This window comes from Phoxinus phoxinus, assembly GCF_949152265.1.
Source record: "Phoxinus phoxinus genome assembly, chromosome: 16".
In the NCBI taxonomy this organism is placed as follows: Eukaryota; Metazoa; Chordata; class Actinopteri; order Cypriniformes; family Leuciscidae; genus Phoxinus; species Phoxinus phoxinus.
This window is the reverse complement of record NC_136891.1, coordinates 847,326-860,842: the sequence shown is the minus strand read 5'-3', so window position 1 is coordinate 860,842 and position 13,517 is coordinate 847,326. Positions and strand designations below refer to the sequence as shown.

Genomic DNA, 13,517 nt, shown 5'->3' with positions numbered 1-13,517 from the left:
TCATAAGTGCATAATCAATGCCTTGCACATATAATGTGATGGGATTCTCTGTTATCAGTGCAAAATAAATGACAATGAAAAGAATGCATTAAATGAAAACTTGTCTAGATCACATTTCACCCCTAAAATCAAAAGAAAATGGAATTTTTGTTAAAATATTTTTTTTTTTGCATTTTCATTATGGTTAAGTTTATTTCGGTGGATGTTTTAGTTCTCAGCGCTGATTCTCATTACTGTATTCCTGTACCGCTGAGCTAAACATATAGATCAGAAGGGCAGGAACATCAATGGCTCGTCTTGGAAACTCCACGTTAACAATCATTACCCAGATGAAGGTTTATCAAGCCTGCGTCCTGAACACACTGCTCTACAGAAGACAAACGTGGTTCTCTATAGTTCTACCAAGAATGCAGACTCAATGTCTTCCATATATGTAATTTGAGAATGGTTTTGGGCATCTCCTGGCAGGAACACTTTCCAAACGAAAATTTGTATCTCAGTTTGTATTTTCTGACAAACTGTTCAAAAGGTTATTAGCAAAAATAGCAATTTTCCAGATTCCTGTAGGTGGCGCTGTTCCCAAATTTGGCAAGGACCCTTAGTTCATGGTTCTGATAAAGCGTACCAATTTTCGTTTCGATTGATGAAAGTTTGGCCGAGATACAGCCTCTGAACCAGAGGACGACAGAGAACAGACCCAGCGTCCACAGAGACACATGATCTTCACACGCTGTAATTGCAACAGAACCGGTCTTTCGAGAACCGGGCTGTACAGTCACAGCAGCGGTAATGAGGAGCGCAACTGTCTAGAGACACCAGGACACAGATTCCATTGACTTTTGAGACCGAAGGATGCCATATGATTTCTGTATAAAGAACTGTAATAAAATACTTTAAATTTTGCTAAACAGAAAACAGCACAAATTCCCAAAGAAAAATCATTCCTACAATTTTTTTAAGGTCTAAATGGGTTGTCGACAAAATTTTAAAGAACCCTTTATGCCAAAAAAAAATTCTATATCAAATTTTAGGGTTCTTGACTCAATTTTAAAGAACACTTTATGCCAAAAAGGTTCTATCAATTTTAAAGAACACTTTATGGCAAAAAGGTTCTATATAAAACTCTAGGGTTCTTGACTCAGTTTTAAAAAACACTTTATGCCAAAAAGGTTCTATATAAAACCCCAAGAAAATGTAACTGTCAAAAACTGTTTATGTAAGCTACACATTTTCTTAAAAAAAAAAAAAAAAAAAGTAAAACATTTTTTACCTGAACGTGTTTTTTTATTATTCACTGAAACATAATACAATTTGACCCCAGCAATGTCCAAAGCTATAAATATATTCAACAACAACAAAAAAGACTTGTTGCGCAGAAGAAAGAAAGAAAGAAGCTGCAAATCCTGTCTAATGATGTTGAGTTAAAAGCAAACTCCTTAAATTATTCAACCCTGTGCAAGGACTCACGCCAGAGACACTCAAAGCAGCTCGCGCTCATCAAAGCAGCATTCAGCGCAAACACACACTCGTCTCCGTCCATTACAAGAGAACTCAATAATGATGAACGTCAATGACATTAAAACATTTCTGAGGAGCACAACACAAGGGCTGAGTGAACAGCATGTCAAAAAGATTCATCCTGGGTAAGTGACGTGAATTAGTTTCATAAGACGCTTCTGCTCTCGTTCCATCACAGAGTCTTGATTTGTGCGTTTGTGTTTGTGTGTGTCTCCACTCAGCCTCAATCCTGGCGATGCTGGGATTTCACAGAAATCTCTCCGACTTGAATATTTCAAAGCCATCAGAGAAAATTGCTGCGAGCAGATAGTGGGCTTTCAAATGCCTGCGAGCTGTTTCTCTGCAAACACCATTTGCCATCCGTGAAAGACTTTTCAGATGAGTGTTTCTGGCTCTGCTCGGCCCTCTGGTGCTCCGTGTTCACGGACCAAATGGAGTTCTGTGGGATTTTTAGTTTGTATCTGATGATTGACGCTGTTTGCCAAGTCGAGCATCACTAGTTGATCTATTCCTGTCGACGGTTACGTTCACAACACAGCATGTCTTTCTTTACCTTAAAGATGTAGTATGCAAAGTATGCAATGAATAGGAACACTAGTATGCGATTCCAAACACATTCCCAGACACGAACTGCAGTAATCGCACGGCGAAGGAAGATAACAGAAAACTCTTTATACACAACACAACTCTGAACACGCATGCAAATTCATGGATAATACTCAAAACACAACATGAACCATGAACAGAAGGATCTAAGTGCACACTTACACGACAACAATGCACATAAAAAGCGTTTTTGAAAAGTTTTGTGTACAGATGACAACGCCGTCGAAACGATCCCCGTTCACACGGATCCGCAAAACCGCTGTATTGTGCATGTCAGGCCAGTAGTTGGCGATGTTCGCCGTGTGTAAATACCAGTCTCCGCTGGTGTAGTAAATCTACACTTTGCTGGATGAACTCAGTATCTTTTGGTTATCAAGTACTGGCGCATGCATATAGACCGAACAAATAACACGCATGCGCATCACCGAGTTCACACATTCACGTTTTTGTAGTTTAGACGGACAATAATGGTATCATGTTCAAAAACGTCCATTTTTAGTATTGAAAATGGTGTCCCTAAGGGATTAAATACACACAGAGACTAATCAGCATGACAAGAAACAGGTGTAACTCAAATCAGAAACCATGGCGACTAATAAGGAATGATAACTCAGGAACAGAGAAAACAAACCAAAACACAATAAAACTAAACATAACCCTGACACACACGGAGACTACACTGCAAGACATATTTTTGTCAGATGGATGGATGGATGGGTGGATGGATGGGTGGATGGATGGGTGGATTTATTAATAATTATTCTTTTTTTTTTCTTTTTTTTTTACTCATTACTTGATTGGACGGCCACAACAACGATTTACAAGAAAACACTATTTCAGTCTTTCTACTTTTTCTAATTTTCACATTTAATTCAGTTTGTTGCTGGCTGTCTGTTTTATCCTCATCTGTCCAGGTTTAACTCGTGTTGTAATTCTCCCGTTCCAGAGAGACGGCGTTCCCTGAAGCAGATGGTGCAGTTATGCAGAGATGAGAAATATGACTAAAAACCAACTAATGGCTTTTTCTCTTTAGAGCCGAGTCTGGAATAAACCTGGCCGGATTCAGTTTAATCAATCCTCCATAGACTCACACACTCCTAAGAGTCGTCATGACCTCACACACACCTTCATTACGTGTGGACCATCAAACACTGCGTCAGGTGATCGAGAGCGAGTGACATCAGCACTGAGGACATGGCATACCGACGCGCTCATACCGACGCGCTACTCATGCCGACGCGCTACTCATGCCGACGCGCTACTCATGCCGACGCGCTACTCATGCCGACGCGCTACTCATGCCGACGCGCTACCCATACCGACGCGCTACTCATACCGACGCGCTATTCATACCGACGCGCTACTCATACCGACACGCTACTCATACCGACGCGCTACCCATACCGTCACGCTACCCATACCGACACGCTACTCATACCGACACGCTACTCATACCGACACGCTACTCATACCGACGCGCTACCCATACCGTCACGCTACCCATACCGACACGCTACTCATACCGACACGCTACTCTTACCGACACGCTACTCATACCGACACGCTACCCATACCGTCACGCTACTCATACGTCACGCTACTCATACCGACACGCTACTCATACCGACACACTACTCATACGTCACACTACTCATACCGTCACGCTTCTCATACCGTCACGCAACTCACACCGTCACACTACTCATACCGTCACGCAACTCACACCGTCACGCTACTCACACCGTCACGCTTCTCATACCGTCACGCAACTCATACCGTCACACTACTCATACCGTCACACTACTCACACCGACACGCTACTCATACGTCACACTACTCATACCGTCACGCAACTCACACCGTCACACTACTCATACCGTCACGCAACTCACACCGTCACGCTACTCACACCGTCACGCTACTCACACCGTCACGCTACTCATACCGTCACGCTTCTCATACCGTCACGCTACTCATACCGACACGCTACTCATACCGACACGCTACTCATACCGTCACGCTACTCATACCGTCACGCTACCCATACCGACACGCTACCCATACCGTCACGCTACCCATACCGACACGCTACCCATACCGACACGCTACTCATACCGACACGCTACTCATACCGACACGCTACTCATACCGACACGCTACTCATACCGACACGCTACTCATACCGACACGCTACTCATACCGACACGCTACTCATACCGACACGCTACTCATACCGACACGCTACTCATACCGACACGCTACTCATACCGACACGCTACTCATACCGACACGCTACTCATACCGACACGCTACTCATACCGACACGCTACTCATACCGACACGCTACTCATACCGACACGCTACTCATACCGACACGCTACTCATACCGTCACGCTACTCATACCGACACGCTACTCATACCGACACGCTACTCATACCGACACGCTACTCATACCGACACGCTACTCATACCGACACGCTACTCATACCGACACGCTACTCATACCGACACGCTACTCATACCGACACGCTACTCATACCGACACGCTACTCATACCGACACGCTACTCATACCGACACGCTACTCATACCGACACGCTACTCATACCGACACGCTACTCATACCGACACCCTACTCATACCGACACACTACTCATACCGACACACTACTCATACCGACACACTACTCATACCGTCACGCTACCCATACCGACACACTACTCATACCGACACGCTACCCATACCGACACGCTACTCATACCGACACACTACTCATACCGTCACGCTACTCATACCGACACGCTACTCATACCGACACGCTACTCATACCGACACACTACTCATACCGTCACGCTACTCATACCGACACGCTACTCATACCGACACGCTACTCATACCGTCACGCTACTCATACCGACACACTACTCATACCGACACGCTACTCATACCGACACGCTACTCATACCGACACGCTACTCATACCGTCACGCTACTCATACCGACACGCTACTCATACCGACACGCTACTCATACCGACACGCTACTCATACCGACACGCTACTCATACCGACACACTACTCATACCGACACACTACTCATACCGTCACACTACTCATACCGTCACGCTACCCATACCGACACACTACTCATACCGACACGCTACTCATACCGACACGCTACTCATACCGACACACTACTCATACCGACACACTACTCATACCGTCACGCTACCCATACCGACACACTACTCATACCGACACGCTACTCATACCGACACGCTACTCATACCGTCACGCTACTCATACCGACACGCTACTCATACCGACACGCTACTCATACCGACACGCTACTCATACCGACACGCTACTCATACCGACACACTACTCATACCGTCACGCTACTCATACCGACACGCTACTCATACCGACACGCTACTCATACCGACACACTACTCATACCGACACGCTACTCATACCGACACGCTACTCATACCGACACGCTACTCATACCGACACGCTACTCATACCGACACGCTACTCATACCGACACGCTACTCATACCGACACACTACTCATACCGTCACGCTACTCATACCGACACGCTACTCATACCGACACGCTACTCATACCGACACACTACTCATACCGACACGCTACTCATACCGACACGCTACTCATACCGACACGCTACTCATACCGACACACTACTCATACCGACACGCTACTCATACCGACACACTACCCATACCGACACACTACTCATACCGACACACTACTCATACCGTCACGCTACTCACACCGACACGCTACTCATACCGACACGCTACTCATACCGACACACTACTCATACCGTCACACTACTCATACCGTCACGCTACCCATACCGACACACTACTCATACCGACACGCTACCCATACCGACACGCTACCCATACCGACACGCTACTCATACCGACACGCTACTCATACCGACACGCTACTCATACCGACACGCTACTCATACCGACATGCTACTCATACCGTCGCGCTACTCATACCTAGACAGACAGACGTAGTGAGTCATGTTCCATATTACATATCTTTGCATATACTGTATCAATATTAATCTACATTAGACGTGCAATATAAGGCACAGTATGTAAAAAACACTAGTCTGAACATCCAGACATGAAAACTTCACCTTTATTAAGAATCTGCTTATGCTGATTATGACGAGTGACAGGAGGCAGCAGCTGCTTTCAATCAAACACAATTATATTTGCTGTCAATCATGCACAACAATAACAAAAGCAATGCCAACTGTGTGTCATTTCAAGGCACCAGATCTCCTCATTAACAAGCTGTGGGTCTGATTGTAGATTAGCACATTAGCTTTCCATCACTAACATATCAATTATGCAGACGGCGACGGCTTCAGTTTTCCTCTGAATAAGAGGCTGTGGCTGAAGCTGTGCTCGTGTCCTGAGGGGACGGATGATGATGATGGTGGGACTATAAAGGATGCTTTGGACAATTTCATGTTGCTTTCTTATTTTACTCTCTATGTTGATCAATAACAATTAGCCTACATGATTCTTCTCAAAACTCAGTCTGAGTTTAAACAGGATCTATTCTGGTTTTCTCCATCGCTAGTGTGTAGTGTTGCTGTTTGAGGATGAAAAGGGGAGTTATTCTATATATCAGTGTTTCTGAACTCCTGAAGCGCCTCCACTGTAGTCTCGAGTTTCTCCCGGGAACACGCCACAATATTCCTCATTATAATAATTAATGCGCAGAATAAAGGGGCGGAGCCTGGTTGAGTTAGTTAGTAGTGTGTTAAACTGGCGGTTATGGAAAGGGGCGGGGCATTTCCCAAACACACTCGAAGCGCTCGACCAATCACAACACACTGCTCCAGCCGACCAATCAGAGCACAGTGTGCTTTTCAGAAGGAGGGGCTTCATAGAGACAGGAAGTGAACAGAGCGTTACTGACAGACTGGGAAGAGAGGAGCCGCAACAATGGAGAATATGAGGAGAATAATCAACATTCAAGCAGGAGAACCTGTTCTAGTCGAGCCTGAACTACAGCAAGACTATAAAAAGGCATAATAGGTCCTCTAAAGAAAATCCTGCAGGTTCTGACTGGTAATGATGACATTATGGCTTCATTCATGTACATCAATACAACTTGAATGCAGCATAACAGTTTCTACAAACAACAACAGGATTTCTCTAACAGAGTAACATTTTCATCATATCTTCAAAACAAAATGCATGTAAGTGCATATTTTAAACATTTAGCTCTCGGAAGAATGGCTCTGAGTGTGTAGTTAGCGGTGAATATGCAGGGAAGGTTAATCACAAACCGGTTATCCAGACATGACTGTCTTAATTAGAAAACCCCACTGATATCTCACAGCAGAAACTCAGCACTTTATATGCATTTCATTAGTGGGCGCCTGTGCGCTTCATACATTTCTGTTTAATGGGTAAAAATGCAGAATTAGAGTCACAGCTTTGGTGACAATGAAACTACACATCACTGTGGCGACCTGACAAACAAATGGAGATTAGTTTGCTAACTGTTAACACTTTATAAAAGTAAAAATGTTGTTTATGTAAGAGGAATGTACATCCAGCCGGTTGTTATTTCAGAATAAACCCGACAGGGTGATCAGGATCAGGTCTACATCAACATGAGGGGTTTATTCTGAGATAACACACACACACACCTGAAGGGGGTTTATTCTGAGATAACACACACACACACCTGAAGGGGGTTTATTCTGAGATAACACACACACACACCTGAAGGGGGTTTATTCTGAGATCACACACACAAACACACATACACCTGAAGGGGGTTTATTCTGAGATCACACACACAAACACACACACACCTGAAGGGGGTTTATTCTGAGATCACACACACACACACACACCTGAAGGGGGTTTATTCTGAGATCACACACACACACACACACACACACACACACACACACCTGAAGGGGGTTTATTCTGAGATAACACACACACACACACACACACACACCTAAAGGGGGTTTATTCTGAGATAACACACACACACACACCTGAAAGGGGTTTATTCTGAGACAACACACACACACACACCTGAAGGGGGTTTATTCTGAGATCACACACACACACACACACACACACACCTGAAAGGGGTTTATTCTGAGACAACACACACACACACCTGAAGGGGTTTATTCTGAGATAACACACACACACACACACACCTGAAGGGGGTTTATTCTGAGATAACACACACACACACAAACACACACACTGAAGGGGGTTTATTCTGAGACAACACACACACACACAAACACCTGAAGGGGGTTTATTCTGAGATAACACACACACACACACACACACACACACAAACACACACACTGAAGGGGTTTATTCTGAGATAACAACCGGCTGGATGTACATTATCCCGCTTATTACACGACTACTTCCACATAAGTAAATAATTAGACACAAAATATTGATCTGAGTCTAAATATTTTATCAGCTCTTTAAACGCAAAGCTTCCGCGGAGAGAGCAGTTTCAGCGGCGAGATCAAACTAGACAGACATTTAAGAGATATACGGAATACAGTCATAACACATTACACAGCATTTCAACATTAATAATTATGGAGATGAGATATTGATTTCAGATTAAACCATTTTAAAATCGTACCTGTTTGTATCTCATAATCCAACAGTGAACAAAACAATAGTCACAAAATGGCCGCCGCTGCATTCGTATGAAACAAGAGAGCGAGTCCACAATACTGGAAGGCATAATTAAATAACTGTACACAAAATATTGATTCGACTGAGTTGTAATATTTTATTAGCTCATCAAACGCAAAACTTCCACGAAGAAACGAGTGTATAGCGCTGCTGACTTCAGTGACCCGGATGAGCCTGTATTTCTGTTGTTATCGAGGAATATACCTCTGGATGGAGCGATTGACCAATAAGAATCAAGTATTCCACAGAGCCGTGTAATAATATTATATAGGCCCAATTTCTTTGGGAATCTGCTGCAAAAAAAAATCTCCTGAATGCTTTATATTTGTCTACCTGCAAAACACTGTAAGCCTTCATTTACACTGGTGTGCACTGATGGGTCGGCTGTGATGTGGATATTTACACTGCTCATCTGAACGCACAGGGAAATTGGACATGTATTAATGTACTTCACAACCCCAGAGACTCAAGCTTAAGAGGTTTTTGATGATGTTTTTCTCACCAGTGACAGATCGAGTCATGCCGGGTCTATCAGGAGGGGTCATGTGGAGTTTCCCCCCGGGGAATGTTTTTCTGCCTATGATTTTTTTTTTTACCACAGCAGAAAAACAAAAGCGCTGTGGATCACAGATGGGGACATGTCTGCTCGATTAACACTACGCTGAGAGCAAACGCTTCTGTCTGAGAGAAAGAGAATCAAGCACTGCTGCCATTACTCAACAAACCCTACACGTGTGTCGTCCTGCAGCACTTGTGCTCACCGCGTCCGCTTGAGGACACGAATAATCTTAAAAGCTTCTTACACCGTTTCAAGGTGATCGTATGTATGCATGTATGTATGGATGGATGGATGGATGGGATGGAGGGATGGATGGAGGACTGGATGGATGGAGGGATGGATGGATGGATGGATGGATGGATGGAGGAATGGAGGGATGGATGGATGGATGGATGGATGGAGGAATGAATGGATGGATGGATGGATGGATGGATGGATGGATGGATGGAGGACTGGATGGATGGATGGAAGGATGGATGGATGGATGGATGGAGGACTGGATGGATGGAGGACTGGATGGATGGATGGATGGATGGATGGATGAATGGATGGAGGACTGGATGGATGGAGGACTGGATGGATGGATGGATGGATGGATGGATGGAGGACTGGATGGATGGATGGAGGACTGGATGGATGGATGGATGGATGGATGGATGGATGGAGGACTGGATGGATGGATGGAGGACTGGATGGATGGATGGATGGAGGACTGGATGGATGGAGGAATGGATGGATGGATGGATGGAGGAATGGATGGATGGATGGATGGAGGAATGGATGGAGGGATGGATGGAATGGATGGAGGAATGGATGGATGGATGGATGGATGGATGGATGGATGGAGGGATGGATGGATGGATGGATGGATGAATGGAGGACTGGATGGATGGATGGAGGACTGGATGGATGGATGGATGGATGGATGGATGGAGGACTGGATGGATGGATGGATGGATGGAGGACTGGATGGATGGATGGATGGATGGATGGATGGATGGAGGGAGGACTGGATGGATGGATGGATGGAGGAATGGATGGATGGATGGAGGGATGGATGGATGGAGGACTGGATGGATGGAGGACTGGATGGATGGATGGTTAATTGGACGCTCGTCTAACGATTTTTAAATGTTTATACTTGTGTCAGAACGTTTAGAGAACATTCAAAACTAACGTTCCCCATAATGTTTGAAGAACGATGCAATGAAATGTTTCCTTAACAATACCAAGAAAAAAACTTTTTCAACAAATTAAAAAAACTAGATGGATAGATGGATAGATAGATAGATAGATAGAATGCCATGTCAGCATCTAAGGCTATTTTCATGGTAAATATCATATAAATACAGTAAAACCAAGCAAACACAACAAGTCATATTATAAATAAATAAAAAATGAACATATGATACAAAATCCAATACCTTTTTCAGGCATAATCTTTCTAAATAAGTCCTTAAGTGAGGTAACTTCATAAAAGTATTCTACTATTATTAAACCCAGGTCAGTCCAATAAAACATGTTTAGCAGAGAGGGGAATCTTACAGAACATGCAGAGAGTTGATCTTCACCTTTAAGCAAAAAAGACTGAGTCAAACTTGTGTAACCAATACGACATCTGGTGAATACCACTGGATCAGATCTAGCGTTAAAGCGGTGGTATAACGCCCTTTTCACTCATGTACAATACGTCTCTGTGTGAAGTTTGCCAGAGTGTGTGTGTGAAGTTTCAGCTCAAAATACCCCACAGATATTTTTATATCGCATGTTAAAGTGTCACTGTTTGAGGGTGAGCAAAAACACACCGTTTTGTGTCCGTCCCTTTAAATGCAAATGAGCTGCTGCTCCCGGCACAGGGGGCGGAGCTACAAAGAGCTCATGTCCTTTTACCTCACACACACCCACACACACACACACACACTGAAAATTTCAAACACTTTTAGCCTTTTATGTTCAAACCGGAGTCAGAAAGATGGAGAGACTCGAGAAGAAGTGACAACATGTAGAAGAACAGGACATTTCTGAATGGTTAGTTGATGAATTTATGTAGATTATGTGTAGTTATCTTCTAGTCACTGATTAGCATATTCTGTCATGATAATCTATAAATCGTGTTACGGGGGCGGGGTTTATGTAAATGTTAGGGTTGGTGATGTCACTAACGGGAGGAATGTCGTGTAGTTCCTCCAGCCGTTTGTTGTAGTCCTTAAAAAACGATTTCAGTAAAAGCAAATATCTCCCTTTGCTCTGAACTTTGAGCGTTGTAACTTTACAGATGTTGTTTATGATCAGACACAACATTACACACTAACTACAGTTAGAAAAGTCAAATCATAATCAACCACCGCTTTAAGAGTCATTAAAAGTCTGTTTGAAATTTGGTCGTTTTGAACATTCAGAAATAATGTTTTCATTACTTCATGGAAATGTTCTCAGAACATGTTGATACACTTAAAGCTTCCTACAGAACAACACGTCATGTTTTCATATGTTCAACAGCAGAAAGTTATTAATATTCAACATTTACAGCGAGTGTTTGACCCGCGAGAGCATTAAATCTTATCCGGTGTAAACTTTCCCGTCCCAGTGGAAGCGAGGAACACGTGTTAATGAATCAGTGTCATACTTATTCTCTCCCTGCTGGGCTCATTACGCCGGTGTGTTTGTCTTTCTCCGCACTCATTTACTATTATTGATTTGTTCCTACGCTTTCAACCTCTTTTCCAATATCAGTAAGTAAGCAGTGCCTATTAATCCAGAGTCTTTACACTGCGAAACTCCCCGTGGTTCTGGCCAGCTGCCATCGCTCTACACACGGGAATGAACCACTCCACACACAGCGTGGGAGCGCGCGATAACCAACTCGACGGAAAGCAAACTTCATTTCGTTTCACGAGCTTCATAAGAAAAAGAGCTGAAAGGATTGAAAGAGACGTATTAATGCGGTCTCACACCGTGAAACTGACAACACACACACACGAAAGTCTTCCGTCTCTGTCATCATTACTCCGTCACTGAGACGCACGTTATTACCGTATAGTTTCCAGACATTCGGCGGGATCTCGAACAGAAGGGAAGGCCGCACAAATCCCTCTCCACATCTTCAGTCACAGCGCTTCTTCTGTTCAGTGCAGCACACGTCACTCACACAGAGGAGAAGACCTCGCTAGAGTAACAGTACAGATACCTTACAGAGAAAAGGACTCCATTACAAGTTACAACTCACCAATTGACTATGGCTAAGCCACGCCCCCTCCGCCTCACTCGGACGGTCCACATTCGGTGACCGGTGCTACGGCCGAGACATTTCACAGGAGGCAAATGATGATTTTTGGAGACAGAAAGATTATATATCATCTCGCAGTCACCAAAAGGGCCTTAACTATGCACTGGAGGGTTATATTAATCATTTTATTGTTGAGAAGGTTGATGAAAAGCTTCAGCTCCAGGCTAAAATGTACATGTCAGTGTAAACGTGATAAACAGCAAAAAAAAAAAAAAAAAAAAAAGTTCCCCAGTTGTTTTGGTAGAAAGTTGTCTAAAATATTGTGCTTCAATATGTAATTAATGGTTCATGATCACATTAAATATGTACAGGTCTAAGTTGCATACATTTCCATTTTTACCATCTTTACCGAGACTAGCCTAACATTACCTCTCCGCTAGTGTGTGCTACAGTATTTACATGAGTCATTCAGCACAACATTGCTAACATTTGTTATCTCGGTTATTTACAGATACGTTAATGAAGCTAAGTGATGTGATGTACAACACAGCTAGAGGCTAACGTTAACGTTTTCTAATGTTAGGCTAACGTTACGTTCAGTGTTAGGGGAAATGCATTACAAGTAACTTGAGTTACGTAATCGGTAGGGGTGTGCAAAAAATCGATTCACAGAAGAATCTAGATTCTCATTTGCAACGATTTAGAATCGATCTGAAATGTCCAAGAATCGATTTAATAAATAAATAAATAAAATCAGCTGGCTGTTCGCATTTTTGTAACTAGCCTATACGGGACGTCACCACGCAGCCGGTTTTTGAACGTGAGCGGCAAATCACTAAAACAAAGAGGAAGCAAAT

At 43.6% G+C, this 13,517-nt stretch overlaps 2 protein-coding genes across 2 annotated transcripts in view; both read left to right on the top strand.

Moving 5' to 3' along the window:
* Positions 1–13,517, top strand: part of LOC306983387 (uncharacterized protein) — a gene marked incomplete at its 3' end in the record, with an annotated part of 471,868 nt that overhangs the window by 214,192 nt on the left and 244,159 nt on the right. The gene's annotated exons all lie outside the window — the stretch shown is intronic.
* Positions 1–13,517, top strand: part of fkbp3 (FKBP prolyl isomerase 3) — a 32,604-nt gene that overhangs the window by 516 nt on the left and 18,571 nt on the right. The window lies entirely within an intron of this gene.